Source organism: Syngnathus scovelli, chromosome 15 (genome assembly GCF_024217435.2).
Source record: "Syngnathus scovelli strain Florida chromosome 15, RoL_Ssco_1.2, whole genome shotgun sequence".
NCBI lineage: Eukaryota > Metazoa > Chordata > Actinopteri > Syngnathiformes > Syngnathidae > Syngnathus > Syngnathus scovelli.
In genome coordinates this window covers 7,796,511-7,812,948 of record NC_090861.1, presented here as the reverse complement: position 1 = coordinate 7,812,948, position 16,438 = coordinate 7,796,511, and the positions used below count along the sequence as shown (strand labels likewise).

General features: G+C 41.3%; 1 protein-coding gene across 2 annotated transcripts in view; it reads left to right on the top strand.

Moving 5' to 3' along the window:
* The first annotated feature begins 271 nt into the window (after positions 1-271).
* The window catches only part of snx19a (sorting nexin 19a), a 48,649-nt gene continuing 32,482 nt past the window's right edge, over positions 272-16,438 (top strand). Inside the window, exons 1-2 of one of the 2 annotated variants that reach the window (XM_049742320.2) lie at positions 272-567; positions 7,359-7,401. The gene's annotated coding sequence lies outside the window, so the exon portion shown is untranslated. The remainder of the gene's footprint in view (positions 568-7,358; positions 7,402-16,438) is intronic. The other variant, XM_049742322.2, reaches the window with a different exon arrangement.

Here is a 16,438-nt window from a genome sequence, read left to right as displayed (position 1 = left end):
CTAAACTCTCATCAGATCAAACGATAATCTTTTCATTTTTGATACAATGACTAAACTAACCTTTTCTTTTTATGTTGCTGCAAGTAGCATCAGAATATGAAAAAAAATCCTGGACCTTTCTGGGTGCTTTTTATTTGTGTCCTGTCTTGGAGTAGTTGGGAGAAAGGGAGGGGAGGAGGAGAAGGGAGGTGGAGTAAGGTTGGAGTTCCACACAAGAGGACTGGCAAAGGAGCCGCTTCATACTGTGCTGCTCTTGGCTCTCCGTACATCTCTGTTTGTATTCGCTGGCAGTCAGCATGCACCTGTGTATGTGTGTGTGTTGTGTGTATGTGTGTGTGTGTCTTGTTATCCAACTGGTTGTTTACCCATGCTGTCATGTTAGCAGCTCACGCAGCAGTCTGCCGTGGAGAGGCAGAACTGGACTTGACAGACTGAACATAACAAAACGTGAACAAAGGAATGTATTTGGGAAGTTTCTGCCTCCATCTTGAGTTGAAAGAAATCTGAGGGTTACCAACTTTCCTCACAACGGTGAAGGTCTGGCAACAAGATGACGTATAGTGAATGGTGAGTTACTTGCAAACAGCTGGAGTGATTCGAGGGTTAGTTTGTGAATGCTTCGAGCTTTTCACTTGATTTAAAACCTAAGCATTGACCTCACAGGTCTTTACGTGAGCTTTGTGTGCATGTGCTGATATGTGGCTTTGAGTTTGTTGGGTGTGTGCTGTGTTTGTTGAATGTTATGATGACTGGGCTCGGGTTCACCTTTGGATTAAACTCAGCTGCTTCAGTTTATTTACATCACTTGTGCACAGAAATAAACACACAGACACACAAACACACACACACACACACACACACACACATGCACGCACTAGCAAACACAGGAAGTAAAATGACAGCGTGGTGTGTTGCTTCATAACAGACTGCTGCGGGTCTAACTTGCAATTGTGTTTTTAAAACATGATAACTCTACTGGATTAGTTTTGCTACCCACATGCATAAAAATATTATTTACAAATCACTTAATATTTCATGTTGATGAATTACAATAGTCCAACCAACTGGTGTTGGATATTTGAAAGGTTTTTTGTCGCGGGGAAAGTAATAAAAGGCATTCGTAGTAGTCCCAAGAAGCACACATATATTACCATTTTTTTGACATCTGATTGCAGTACAGAGATTCCATACTGGCTAGCAGATAGCATGCTATAAGGATGGCTTTATGTGGGCAACTGAACATTAAAGAGGGCTACAAAATATATTGTGGTAATTTGAATTTCAAATGTTTCCTGCCATTTGGGGTCAACTATGTATTTGTTCAATATTAATTTTGACAAAATAATAATGAAATAAAAACAGAGGCCTTTCGAGGCTCAACTTTTGTATTTAATTTTTGTAGCTATGGTTGTCATACAATTTTTTTTCCAGTGCCTTTTTATTTTTGGCAGTTCACAATAGCTGTGGAGTAGTTGGTCACGGTATAAAAAAAAATGTATTTTATCACGTCTAAATTTGTCATGGAGAAATTCATGGATTTCGAGAGGCAGCTATCTGTAAATTGCAATTATTCAGCCTTGGGGGATTTGTGTGCAAGTGTGTCTAGCTGTTGTTGTGTTAGCTAAATGAGCTTGATCACTTGATAGCCATCAGGAGAAGGTGTTAACAATTTTTTTAGACTTCTATCAGCTTCATTTTAAGAAAGTACACCCATAATAAATTTGCATATATTTGCAGCGGAAAGATGAATTAAAAAGTGCTAAATAGCTCCTCAGAGTTGGTGTACATCTTCATTTGTCCCTTGTGAGGCACTATTCATTCTAACCCCATGCAAGAAATATAAAACCATGATTTGCTTCTTCTCTGACGACATCCAAAAACAAATTGGGTAATAGTAAAGAAAGGACGGGTTATGAGCTGCATGCTTCACATTCTTCGCAGCTGACCCCTGGAAAATAGGAACAGCCGTACTTGACAGTGCGGCTGCTATGACTGCAACAGCATTGCATACGAGTACACACAACTACTCTATTAAACAAAGTGATGCTGTTCAAAGGCTCCGACAGTCGGCCTTTTTGAGCGTGTGGCCACCATGCTCTTAGTTCTGGTGGCCCTGTTAGAACGGGCACTGTATTCGTGATGGAATATGATAAGTTTCAACGATACCACTTTGTATGTCGTTCCAGTGTCACATGAAGTTCCATTTCTGGTTTTATAGTTCTCAAAAACGGTAATGTGGCATCCTGCAGTCACTGGCATGTGGTGTGACATTCTCTATTACTTGTTGGACACTAACAATTACTTTCATGCATACAACACAGGGTAAGTGGATGAAATATCCTTCCACCCAGGCTGCTTCCCGCTTCTGTGATGACACTAATAGTAGCTCAGAAAGCTAACAATTGCTGGCTCTTGTGTCTGTGCTGTTTTTTTCAGAAGAGTGAGGCAGAAAAAAGAGGAAAATTGTGGCTTGTACGAGCAGTTTAAAAGGTGCTTCTGGCACCACTTATTACTCTCTCACCTACTATATCTCCCCATCTCATTATCCCCAGCCACATCCTGTTATGGGAGGGGGTGTAGACTTGTGCAACCACATTATCTTAGTTTTTAAATTTTACTTAGCACTTTCTGAAAGAATTATTCATTTTTTTAATCGAGTTGTACATTTTGTAAGTCACATTGATGGTAGGATGGTTTGGAAAGGATTTCTCTTATGGCATAAAGCTTGCATTTGAAGAGCGACGTGTTGAATTTTTCTAGCCACTTCAGCAGTGAATTAGGCCTTGGTCTGCTGTGTATCTTTTGACAGCGTTCATACAGCTTTTGCCACTGCAACAGCAAGTGCCTTGGACAAGTTGAGGTCAGCAGCATCCTTTTTGTCTTGTTCCAAGGTTAAAGTCTTGCTGGGCTGTGTGTTTTCAACAAGTCATTATAGTTGGAGCTCAACCTCTGACCAAGTACTAGTCGGAAACTGGAGTGTTCTCAAACAACAAAGCTCTGGCTTCTTGTTGTCAATGTGACTGCATGTTGCAAAAAATTCCATTCCTTTGTTGAAGTCTTCGGTAGCTACAATATTATATTTTAGTAGACAGTGAAATGAGTCGATGTTAGTTTTTACATTTTGAGTTGATTGAGTTATTTCAAATAATCAGTGCATTTTTGTATGATACAAGAGAGTAAGGACAATTTGAATCCCAACATCTCCTTCTAGAAGAAACAGCCAGAAAGCTTCAACCCCTCGCTACATCTGCCATCAGCTGTACAATAAGCAGCTTCCTCTTTTTCTTCTTCCTCTCTGTCCCTTTGACCTCTTCTCCTTTGTTTCATCTTTCTCTACTCTTATTTTATTTCTGTCGCTGGCTTTTTTCGACGTCACCATATTGCTCTTTCCTGTGGTATCTTGCAGATACACAAACGTGTGATAAGCAGTAAAGATGAATCCCCTTACATTCCCACCACTCGACCTTGAATATAATCACAACTCCATCATGGAAAATCACTTATTGTCTTTTTGTTGGCGGGTCTTTTCTTGTGATTTGTAACTTTTATTTCTGGTCTTTGTCCTTGTTTCTTCAGCAATGACAAGCTTACCTTTCCTGTTTATATTCCTGTCAATGCAACATACCAATAATATTTGTTTTTGCTTTGCTTTGTATAATCATTTTTCCATCACTCTGCTTACTGTGCTTGCTTTACGTATACAACCACTTTTCAAACATAAAGACATAAGGATCTCCAATTTTCCTCCAAACTTCCTCCCACTTCCCAATTGAATTGCAGCTGTAACTTGTCTGCTCAATTTGTGAGAGACAGATATATGTAAATCACGAACCACAGTTTGGCCCGTTCCTTTTTCAACAATGTGCTGGCATTGAGGAAGAGTGAATGAAACGATACGTCCGTGTTTGTTTTGCGGTTGGTTTGTTCGTGCAAGCATTCATTTCAATCAGTGAAGTTGTGAAATAGGAAACTTGTCATTGCTTCAAGATTTTTATACATGATTGTGTACCACTGAAAGCAAAAAGCTGTTGGGATTTTGTTTAACAATCGCCAACACCCAGCTCTGAAATTTTGTGAATATGATGAAATCATCTGAAAGCAAAAAAATGCAGTTCTGTATCTTAAGTAACGTGAGTCATATTTTTATAATTGTGACCAGTCCAGGGTGAGGTTTGCTTTGTGCTGAAAGGCAGCTGGGATAGGCTCCAGCATAAGTTGATTCTAGATAATGAATGATTATTGTTATTTTTCATAAAACTTGTTGCAGAGCTTAATTGACTTGTACAATCACAAGATGATCTCATTTATTTTATTTTCACACAAGTTGTTTTAGAACTATTGAAATAATTCAGTTTTTCAACTCAAAATGGCATTTGTTCTGACATGCAAATATCAAAACCAAAGAATTTGTCAACTCTTTTACAAAACTACTTCACTGTAGATGTTTTAATACGGATTTGAATTGATTATAATGAAATGTGTTAACTGCTGTTACATTCATGAGAGGAAAAATAACTCATATAAATAGAAAGCAGTATTTATTCCAACAGAGAGGACTTATAATAGACTCTTGAGGTCTTCCTTCTGTAAATTCAAACTTTTGTTAAGCAGCAGAAGTAGGGAAATATTGTATGTACAGCCTCGTTGTTATCTCAGCCACTGCTTCACACTCACACATTGTAGTTAGACAAGCAAACAAATATTTGAGCAAACATACTCTCACCCTTATTGTACCCAACGTGTAGTAAATGAAATACAGAAGGGCCACCTGGTTCCTGCGCCTTGCACAGAGCTTTACTTTTAGGACTAGCCTCGCTACTTAGTTAAACAAAAGGGCCCCCACGTTGGTCCTCTAGATAAACACACTTTCCTGAGAAAACACGGACACGGTTACAATTTAACCTGCAGCCACATCGTTCGGACAGTTAAGGTCAGGCCGGGCTTTACTTCAGACCTGTAGTGAGAATCATGCGCTGCACGTGAAACCACGCTGGTATGTGTAACAATGGCGCCTTTGACGCTCATAGCCCCACTCCCCAGTCCGCAGTACAGTCAGTGTAGTGTTTCTCCAGGGCTTGGGTGTCACTCCCCATCTCTGTTGTGCTCCCCAAGAGCTGACCATCTGGCTTCTCAGCTCGGAAAGCAGCAGCAGCACAGAGGCGCTAGTCAAATGTCTGCCAAAATCGGTTCTGCAAAACTAATCCGACGACCTTTTTGTGCCGGTTTGATTCACTCGTTCTTTCTCTAATATATTTTCACACGGACACCACAGTCCTGCTTTGGCTTGCTCCTCACAGACCGAACATGCAATGCAGAAACGCGTCTGCAGAAAATTCCGAATGATGCAAAGGAGAGTATATTAAACAACTGATTGCCACTGGATGAACGCAAGTGACTGAGCTGCTATCTGAGTGAGTAGCTATGCGGTGCTGCCACCTCCCCCAGGCTCAGCAGCAGCAGTCGTGTAAACAGACAGCGCTCCAGAGGAATGCTGGACTCTGTGACCTCGCTCCCCGAGTGCTCTTATAGTGCAGCGAGTTCAGGCGAAACAGCCCGCCCCCATGCAGCTTCTCGCTGAAGCTCCACCCAACCCTGCCCCAGCTTGAGGCCCCTCAGGGTGGAAAAAAAAAAAAAAAAACTCACCTCTTTCACCCAACGCCGGTAGCTTCACATATAAGCTCTTGTACAGTATAGTACCTAAACACATGGACAAGTGCTAAAGTGCTGTCTTATTTTACCCGCCCACCTGTCAGAGGAGCAGCTTAGTTTCGACAGTGCCTAAATGTACATTCTTTTGAATTTGGAAAACATTTTGACATTTGTCATTTCAAATTTCTCTCAGGTGCATCTCATCTTTCGAGCTAGAGAATAACAGGACTGCTGTATTGCAATAGATTGGCAAAGGTTTTCCTCATCATTTGATGGCAAATGTCACTTTTTCTAACAATACAAAGGTGAGAAGTTTATATTTATTTCTAACTGAGACGCTCAGGAATGAGCAGAAGTCCTGTTGCTGTTTCTTTACTTTAACTGGTGATGGCTGCACTATGAATTGTGATTTATAGAAAATGTTTGTTTGCAAACAAAGCATGCCTGTTTTTTTCCCAGGTACAGCATTTTTTATAAAGGTTGTTATTAGTTGAGTTTTTTTTTACGTTGATACTTTTGTCATTTAAAACTTAGTGGAATTTTTGTATGAAAATATTTTATTGGGTGGATTTACAAATATGGTTTTATTAATATTATTATTTTTACAACCTTTTTACGTCTCTGAGATAAAACCAGACACTGCCCTCTGCTGGAGTTTAGTTGGCGAAAGACTCCCGGGTCAAAATGGATGAGTGCAGCATACATTGCATGCGGCTTGAGACCATACTGACTCATTCCACTGTGACGAGGCCTCAAGAAAAAAAAGTAACTGGCATCATAGAGTAATCTGACACTATGAAATCCATGCCTTCTTGCTTACACACATCTCGTGAATGACTGAAAAATATTTTTTATTCAAACATTGCCCCCAATTTCCCTCAGTGATATGATACCGGTTAGATCTCATCAGCGGTGATTTCAGCAATTTAGACGTATGTTGTGATCATAATGGCTTTTCTGCACTACATCAAACCAACCTCGGGGAGCTTCACACGTGGTTCCATTGCTCTTGTGAACGCGCTTGCAAATACAAAGACAACAATCACAGTTAGTTGTTGTCTGAGGAAATGAAGAGCTGTCTGGTGCCATAGCAACCAATTCAGACATCCCACCCTTCCAGAGAAAGGGGCGATTAAAAAAAAAAAAAAAGAAGAAAAAGTGTCAATCCCAAATCAATGAAATTTTAATCCAAGGAGCAGAGATGGACAAAGATCATTCGGTCAGCTAGCTATCATTCCGTCTTTTATTGTGTATCTGATCATCTGTCACATGTACGTGAAATGAGGAATTGAAAGTGTTTTGAGTGCAGGACTAAAGGAAATTTGAACAAATGCTGGAAGCACTGGTCATGCAAAGGGAGAGGCCAAAGTGAAGGTCTAAAGCGTGAATCATAATTAGTCTTATAAGAAAACTCGGAGTCATGCCAGAAGGCATTGCAGACGTCTGCATCAGCCTGTCTTTCAGCATTGTGACTTCTGGCTGAACTGCAATCTCAGATGTAATTCTGTTAAACAGGGCCATATAGCTGCTTATGTAACACTCAAATGTCGACCTCAATCTGCTAAACAGACACTCAGATTCAAAATCTCCATATCAATGTCAATACATTCCTCGCATTACACTTTTCAGCCTTTGTTTGATGACATTGACATAAAATACGTTTCTCAGGTTACAGAATAGTTATGTTTTGATTTTTCTCTTGTGCATAGGTGGCTCTGTAGTGGATCAAGAGCAGCAGCCATTTTCACACTGGTGAGTTCAGACCAAGCATAATTTCTTGGGCTCCACTGTCGGTGGAGATCATCCCAACACCTTTGGTGTTATTTTTACACTACCGTCATCTTGCATTAGTCCAATTTGGTGCTTTGCTTCACTGTATCGTAGGTTTTATTTTGTCCGTGTTGTGTTTGTGTTATTTTTACTCAGAGCGTATGAAGGGAGATCATGGACCTGACCCACATATTTTTAACACAGTGTCACTATGAGGTCTATGTGAGATGAACAGCATTTTTTAAAAACTCAAGCCACACTTCAGCACTTTTTTTTCCTCCACATTTGACCTAGTTTAGTGGTGTTGCTTTTATAGGTGCGCTCTACGCAGGTGGCTGGACTCTTCCAGCCGTCCTTTCTCTGGCCCCTCTGTGAGTGAAAATACAGCATGGGGATTAAGAAGCTAATATATTTGCTCCACTGTCCTCAAACTGAGGATACGATAACTTGGGTGGGCCAGGGTGCCTCACCCCCACCCCTTCTCTGCCGCTTTAGGAAAGCAGCCCCACCTGATGCATTCATTTGCATGCCTGATAGATGTGGGGATCTGGCAGGGGCAGGGGCAGGGGTGGGGGTGGAGGAGGAGCATTAGCCAATAATACTTTGTATCCTGACAGCACTGAAGTGACTTGATTCACATATTCAGCCAATCACAGCGCACTGCAGCAAAGACAGCAGCAGTTGTAAAAAAAAAGAAACAAGAGCAGAGTTGAAAATGAAAAGGCTTACAGTAAGAATGCATCCAGTGAGATAATTATTCTCTACTTTTAACACATTTACAGTCGCTTGTATATGCAAAAACGAATAAGATACCAAATCTTAAAAAAAAAAATGCTGCCCCCCATCATTTCGTTGCCATGAAAAACAATAAATAAATAAATAAATAAATAAATAAAAATGCTATTTTCTATGGCCCCTTTAGGATTATTACCAGCCAACACCCAATACACGTGCACACGCCCAATCTACTGCAGCAGTGGGCTCACTGTTCCATAACTTATGCAGAGATGTTTAAATCAGGCTGGGTGTTGTGATCAAATGACAAAGTTGTTTCATATCCTCACCACAAGTGAAAGTGCAACGGAGTCATATAAACACAGACACAATAGTGCAGGAAACCAGAATGGGGTGGTGTTGACATGCACCCTGCATATCTCTCTCTCTCTCTCTCTCTCTCTCTCTCTCTCTCTCTCTCTCTCTCTCTCTCTCTCTCTCTCTCTCTCTCTCTCTCCCTCTCTCTCTCTCTCTCTCTCTCCCTCTCCCTCTCCCTCTCCCTCTCCCTCTCCCTCTCCCTCTCCCTCTCCCTCTCCCTCTCCCTCTCCCTCTCTCTCTCTCTCTCTCTCTCTCTCTCTGTCTCTGTCTCTGTCTCTCTCTCTCTCTCTCTCTCTCTCTCTCTCTCTCTCTCTCTCCACCCCCATTTTCCCTCTCTTATCTCTCTCTTTTAATAACTTGGATGAGGTTATTCTAATAAGTACTAGTTTAGAAAAGGGGCACTAAGTCATAGTGAGCTCGAAGGCCTTTCGACAAATATACTCAACATTTTAGACAAATATACACAAACACACACACACACACACACTCGTTGCATTGATTAAATATTTGCTGAGTAATCCTTCAAACTATTTTTTTCTCCATGACCTACCTGCAGGCCAATTAGGAATGGAGACAGGTAGATGACGCGGCAAAGTGCTATAATTGAATGAGTTAGAGAGTTAAGTCTTGTTTATCCGTACTAAATACAATTTGCAAGCCAGAGCGTTATACCACCTGACAAGATCACATTGGTACTCCGGTTACATATCCTGTTTATTCCTAAATACCAATAACTAGTTGTTAACCTTTAAGGCCCTATGAAAAATGGTTGAACTTGCAGTCTAATGTTGGTGACACCGTTCTTAGTTGAGTTGAGCTTGCGGTCATTGAACAATTATTGCCCGAGAAGGGCAAGTTGAGAAAGTTAATGGCCACTTGGTTGTTCCTCATTCTTTCATTCTAATTAGTGGCATCTCGTGGACACAGATCATTGACTGGCTTGATCCGCCTCCACAGGAGACAACAGGAACAGTCTGCTAATGTTTGTGTCATATTTGGTATTTTCCAAACTAATTTGTTTACTAAAATGTCCAAGTGACGCAAGTTCTCGCTCCAAAATTGTTGAGATTCAAACGAGTGAGCACAGACGAGATGCTATAAAGGCCCAGTGTCTATTACATCACCCACATGTCTCTGAAGGGAGTCTTTCCACTCTCGCTGTTTCTTTTCCAATCCAAATTCATGGAAAGAAAATGCAGTGTACTCTAATCTCCATTACCGACAGAGAAAGGCCATAGTCAACTGTAAGCCATGTTTCTGTGGAGGAAACACATTCTGCTTGCTTGTTTTGCTCAATTTTGTGTCACGTAAATAAGTAGAAACGTCAATGTTCAGGATCTCGTATTTGAGGGCTCTTTGGTTGTGTCAGCTGTACAGCTAGCATGGCTCTTGACACTACACAATTAACAACCCTGAGAAGTTGTTTTATGACCGCAGTCACTCACATTCCACGGAGGCTCTACTTTTATTGGAACCTCTACGCAGTGGAGATGAGGCATGGTCTGGGGGAGATTGGGCCAGCACTATAGGACCAAATAATCTTTAATTAGAGGGAGAACTTGGCAGGGACTGATGGAGGAGAAAGGATCTCAGGATGTGAGTCCAGGGTGAGAGGGTTCACACACAAAACACTGGCTTTTCATCACTGCATGACTCACTCAGTTTGTGTCTAGCATGTGTGTGTATTTGTGTGTTGTGTGTGTCTTACCTCAGTGCCCAGGCATTCCAGTAGAGAAAGTGGTGTGAAGTGAAAGAGCGGCTCTAACAGTGTGGGTATTCATGGATCTGGCCCCTGTGAGCTTGTCTGGGCTCCAGTGTTCACAGACAAAGCCTCTCCTGCAGGACCCAGACACACTCACACAGAAAGGGGAGCAACAGGAGAGGGACAGACGTTGGAGAGGAGGGGGGACAAGGTAACAAGGGGTGGAGTGGGTGCTGTAGAATAGGAGGGGGGCAACAGGAGAGAGTCCTTGTGGCTGTTCTCATTCCCTGGGAGTGGAGGGCGTATTTCAAATTGGGATGAGGTAGAAGCTCAGGTTGTACAACTAGCATTGATTTTGTCAGCCAATAAAAAGAAGACAGCGCTCATCTTTGCTCTGTATTTTGTCATAGTGTATGAGTCGACAGCACCTACAAAGCATCTCTCCTCTTGGGCAACAAGCTCCTCCCACTCTGTTTAGGATCAGCCAATCCACTGCCCTTCTTCCAGGGCTCCCCCCCGCCCTCGCTGGCATGACGGCTCTGGCGCTTTGGATTCCATGAAAATTCTTCCACTTGGCCATCCTGTCTTTGCTCCCCATGCTTGGCCCCTTCCCTGCATTTAGTTCACTGTGTCCTTAAACAACCCATGCGCATGTACAGCAAACGGATCCAAAGACCGAGCGCTTTTGAAAATGTCTTTATTGCCTTTTGTAGACCATTGATGGTTAGGGAAGCACCATTTAAAAAAATATATATATTAGAAATGTTTATGTGTATAGTTATCAACTTACAGTGCTGCAGCAACAAATATGATGTTAGATAGCCGTGAAACATAATGTGATAAAAGATCTTACCATTCAGATTTAGATACATTGGTTATGGTTTGTAAATGTTGATCTGCACTCTGAAACACACAAGCAGTCACTGCATTTTTGTCATTTATATCAACATTTTACAATCGTGTTTGTCATTTTTGTACAGAGGAATCATTTATAAAAAAGACAATATTGTCATTCGATTTTTGTCATTCAAGTTCAATTTAGTTGAAATATAAAAATGTCAAATATTACAGTTTATAGGCGACTTACCCAAAAATGTATATTATCTTTTTTTTTCACAATACATTATCATGTAAGATAAAAATATCCACTGCGACATTGATTGTTTTGCTTCATCCATTTTTGTGTTTTGTACAAAATTCTGTGTATACCCCCAATAAAAGAGGTCGAGCACAGCCTGCAGGTTGAAAGTACGTCCCAAGCTTGCACAGCTACCCTAGCCTGTCTTTCTCATTGATATATGAAGAGATAGAGATGATATTAAAAAGCCCGTAGACATTCTTGTCGTATGGCTTGATGTTCTCTTTGACTCTTGATCCTCTAAAATTCCCTGTGGACTCGAGGCCGTGACCCCAGCATCTGTCAGCTGTGGCAGACGGAGTAGGCAGCTACTGTACCACTTTGAGTCACCTAGACAGATGCTCGCCGCTAAGAGTAGCGAAGCTGCCCTGCACTTACTGCCCGAGTCTCCATGGGCGACATGACTCATTAGACATTGATCCAGACATCTGAGCGAGACTTTGGCTCCAAGTTGCACAAGATTATTTGTAACAGAGACGTGAGGAATACCGTATAAGGATTTTTGTTTGGTTAGAAACTGCTATGAACCTTGTCTCGGTCTCATTTATGGAAATTAAAACGAATGGTATTTGCTCAATGTATCCCATTCTCTTTCCATTTATTCTTTATTCACGCACTGTGCATTTGAAATCTGAATATGATTATGCCTTTCCTTACATGATAAGATTTGCTGTTGGTAGCTGGTGTTGGAGCAATAGTTAGAATTTTAACTGAATGAAGTCCAAATGATAAAGCTTTCAGGATATTTTCTCTGTCACATGGAGTTGTAACCATACACGAGTATCGGATGAGCTTTTTGTAAAGCGGTTTTGCTTCTTCCCTTCCTGTGTGTCGAAATCCCCCTGTGCTGCAGACACTGTGGGATGCAGAGATGGTGTGGCGTGGCGGGGTGGGGGTGAGGCAGCGGACATGGCGGCAGGCCAGAATCAATTGGCGGTGTAATGAGATGGCCTGGTGCCAGGTAACCATGGAGCTACCCTCTTTGCCCGTCTACCAATGCAGAGTTCAAAATTAAGTGAATGAATTAGAGAGGGGGAGAGGAGGCAGGGAAATAAAGGTTTGAAATGGCAGGAGTGGAGGGCCAAAGGGATTGTAAATGCAGAGGGTGGCTGATAAGGCCTTATGAGCAATTTCAAAGCACTGTTGAATTTCTTTTTTCTTTTTACCTTAATCACTATTACAGAGTACAAATCGCAAAATGGTGAGGATATAAATGTGAGGCGATATCTAATTTGACCGGCTAGAAGTATTGTTTTGGTTATGTTCCGTCTGCAGTCTGGTAGACAAAACGTTGGAGCAAGTAGATTGACTTTGTGTTTTTGTTGACATACGTTCTCTGCCTTTGTTATGTATGTTTTGGAATTGTTTATTGATGTTTGTTTTTTGATCACGGCTGCGTTCTTGAAGCGAAGGCAAGTCCTCTCACAGTGAGAATTTATGGTCCGCTTACCTGTTTCTGGAGCGTACCAACATTTAATAAGGATATCCTGCTGGGTGTTAATAGGTAAAGATAGAGTGTTAGAAAGTGATTACACACTTGTGGTTATAAACTAAACTTAAAGAGTTGAGAGCGAATGCATTGTGTGAGATTTTCTCATATACAAAACAAAGAAGTGGCTGTTTCTTGTATTGTAATTAGTGACTGATAAATACTGATGAAAAACTGAAATGCTTTTTTCTTTTTTAATTGAATCGTCAAAATTGTGGAACAGCATTGAACCATGCAGGTTGAATTGCTGTCTGGGTACTGTTTATATTGTAAGCTTTGACTGTAAACTTTTTTTTCCCCCTAATTTGCATTATCTAGATGGATTTAGCATATGAGGTATTCATCGTATTGCCAGAGGTGATCAATCTCTGTCAAAATGGTCCAGACTTGTAGAGACAAGACAGTGGACCAAGATGTCTGTGGTGTGGATTAATGGGAGGACTGGAGAAATGCTGCCGCAGTTGGACGTGAGCAGAATATTTGAGAAGGCTAGTGAGAGGAGGCAAGCGAATGGGACAAGCAAGTGCAAAAGATAGGTGAGATGAAAGCCTGCAGAGGTACCAAAAAGAAACCAGATATTTGATCGAGAACTTGCAATAATAAATACTACTGCTCCCTTCCTGGTACTTTTTCTAGCTCAATGCAGGCTTTATGTATTCCCTCTGTTGCGCAAGATATTACAAAACTATTTACCCACTGGCCTCCTACACTGAATACTTAAACAGAGCCCTCTGTCAAGTTCACTGCAAACACCCCTAAAACTGTATGGGACCTTTTTCTAATTCATGAATGCAAACTAATGCCTATTTCAGATGCAGATGTATTCTAAAATCACTCCAATTATTGCTTGCTATCGTTGAAGCACATTTTGCCCATCGAATTTATAAGCGCATATACAGAGCTCATAAACAATTGCATGTTTGCCCCACTGGATAAATGTGACCGCACATTTCAAGCTTGCCAATTTAATTTGGCATTTCATCAGCGCTAACACAATTTGAGGTAACTCAAAACAGCTATTTGTAAAATCTTGGGCTTTCATTTTGCAACACTTCTACCTTCCCTTTTGTATGCTTTCACTTTGTGAGCTGTTTTCTCATGATATCATGGGGTAATATAATAATAATATTTTTAAGTAATGTCAAGTCAAGTTTATTTATATAGCCCTAAATCACAAGCAAGTCTCAAAGGGCTCTTCACATCTACAAAAATTGACAATCAAGAGCCTTATCCAATTGACTACCACTCTTTGCTTATGACTGTGCCTTTTTCCAGGAATGACTTTTGCTCAGGCTTATTGCCTAAAATAGCACCACGTGTTCTTTTGGCATGTGCTTGGCAGCCTACGGTTGCATTTTCATGTGGCTAGAAATTTATTCAAAAGTCTACAACTTGCTCTTTGGGACACGAGTTACACAGGCTTGTTTGGGGTTTAATGCTGTGATCAGTTATAATGAATCGTTTGACTCAAGGTTAATGTGACTCTCCCTATTATTAGACTCTTGATCTTAGCATTGATTTTTGATTACAATTACCCATAGACGACAATTTCCAATGCAGCAGTGCTATTGATGTGGTTTCAGTGGTTTCACTCGATTGTGCGGGCAGCACCAAACAATGGCAGGCTGGACCGTAGGCGGTTATCTCATGTTTGAACTGATATATCCAAATAATTGGACTGAGCCACAACTATGCCTGCCCCCCGGGGTGCTAAATTCTGCTGCTAATTACTGTTTTCCAAAAAGTATTCTGATATTATTTTAATAAATGCTTCGGGCCCAGAGGCAATTAGGAGACAACCATGGAGGACAAGGACACGTTTTTGGACTAACTTTAAGGTTCCTTCACAGGGTAATGACTAGACTCTTTTTGGTTTCCATAGCACAAATTTAGATGGTGACTCACAGGTCATGGTTGACTCATCATTGTGCTGGCTTTCCAGTGGACAGCAGAATCTTGGTTGTGCTAGGACTACCAGATCGTAGCACACGCATTTGACCTTTCATTAATAGGCTCAACAGTATTTTACGATAATGCATCTGGTGTTACTTTCAGAATTCTTACTGTCATCTAGTTCACATTGTGTAGTAGTAGTAGTAAATTAATATTACTTATTAGTTGTTGTTTTTTTCTCTTGATGTTATTGGCACTAAAAATGTGGTCTTTTGTTCAGCCGTTCTTCTTGTTGCCTCTTTCCCAGGCTCTGAGAGTGGCTTTAAGGATTGGGGTTATGGCTACGTGAATGGTTGTGTTCTCTTCAACCTTCTGTTTTGGAGAGGCCCTTGTTGGTGCCGCCACTCTGACACTTTTTGGCAATATCCTGAAAGTCAAATCTGTTCATTTAGATTCAAGGGGTGACCTCGGAGCAGACAGCAGCTCATTGTCGCGCTGGGGCTAAACCGGGATGCGGGACACTTCATGTCTTGTTCAGTTCTTTGTTTCTTAACATTTCAAAACCTTATATGGATCATACAGGGGAGTACTGTAGTGTATGAACTAGACTTTTGGGAATTATTGACTAAAATGCTTGTGGTGAAATGATGACGTGAGTATTGATGTCAATGTTCTTTTTACCAAGTGAATGTAAGCTTAAGGTGCTCACTCTAGCTTTAGCAGCCGTGAAAATCTAACGCTGTCATTGTTGTGCTGAATATCTTTGTCACACTCTTCCTTATATAGTCACGTCCTTTCAGACGTTCAGCAGACGATTAACAATAAAAAATGAAGCACAGAGCTTTGAAAGAGACTTGAGGTGGTAGGATCTTGCTTATGGCGGACAAATATGAATGTCGATGAATCCTCCTTGCAGCATTTCTTTTGGCCTGGCGACCCACGCTTAGTCCGGTGTGAATGGGACAAAGATTTTGGGCAAGGAAAGGAAAGCCGGCGAGGGATTCCGGTTGAATCGCCCAGCCCTCCCCGATGTGGGACGGGGAGCACGGCTCTTGCTCTCATATGCTCAGAGCTGCTTTTCGCCCGGCCCTCAGCCATTTTGGAGAGAGGAAAAAAGTCTTTGCTTCTCCTTCTCTCACTACGTGGCGTAGATTTGGCGTAGAAAGGCTTTGGCTGCTGCTTTTGCCGCTTTAGTAGTAGTAAGGGAGGCACATTTTGCAGCTCCTACTTGGGAGAGAATGTTAGTAAGAAAAAACATTTTTCCACCTTTTAATTTTTTTATTTCATTTCCATTTTGTTTTGTTGCTTCTGCTCAGTGGCGCTTAGATGCCTCGCTGTCCGTCTCATCTCTTAATTTAAGTATCGTCAGTATTTTCCTTCTTAAAGACAAAGGAATACATCTCATTTTTGCTGCACTAAGGAGAGACGGAGCTGCAGCCAAGAATCCTGCTGGGATCTCAAAGAGCCATGCAAAATGAGGCACCAAAAAAAAAAAAAAAAACACCACCACCCTTTGCCTAGTCACAAATTCCACTTTCTCTGTGGCCAGCTCTGCGACTCCTCCTCATCCATATCTTACCGCTTTCAACCATTTGCCATTTCCTTCTCGCCGTACCTTTTTGTTTTTTTTTTTGTTTAAAAAAACAAATTGAGGATTTTGTAGCATGGACAATGGAGACTGAAGATTTGTTTAGGAGGGCGTATC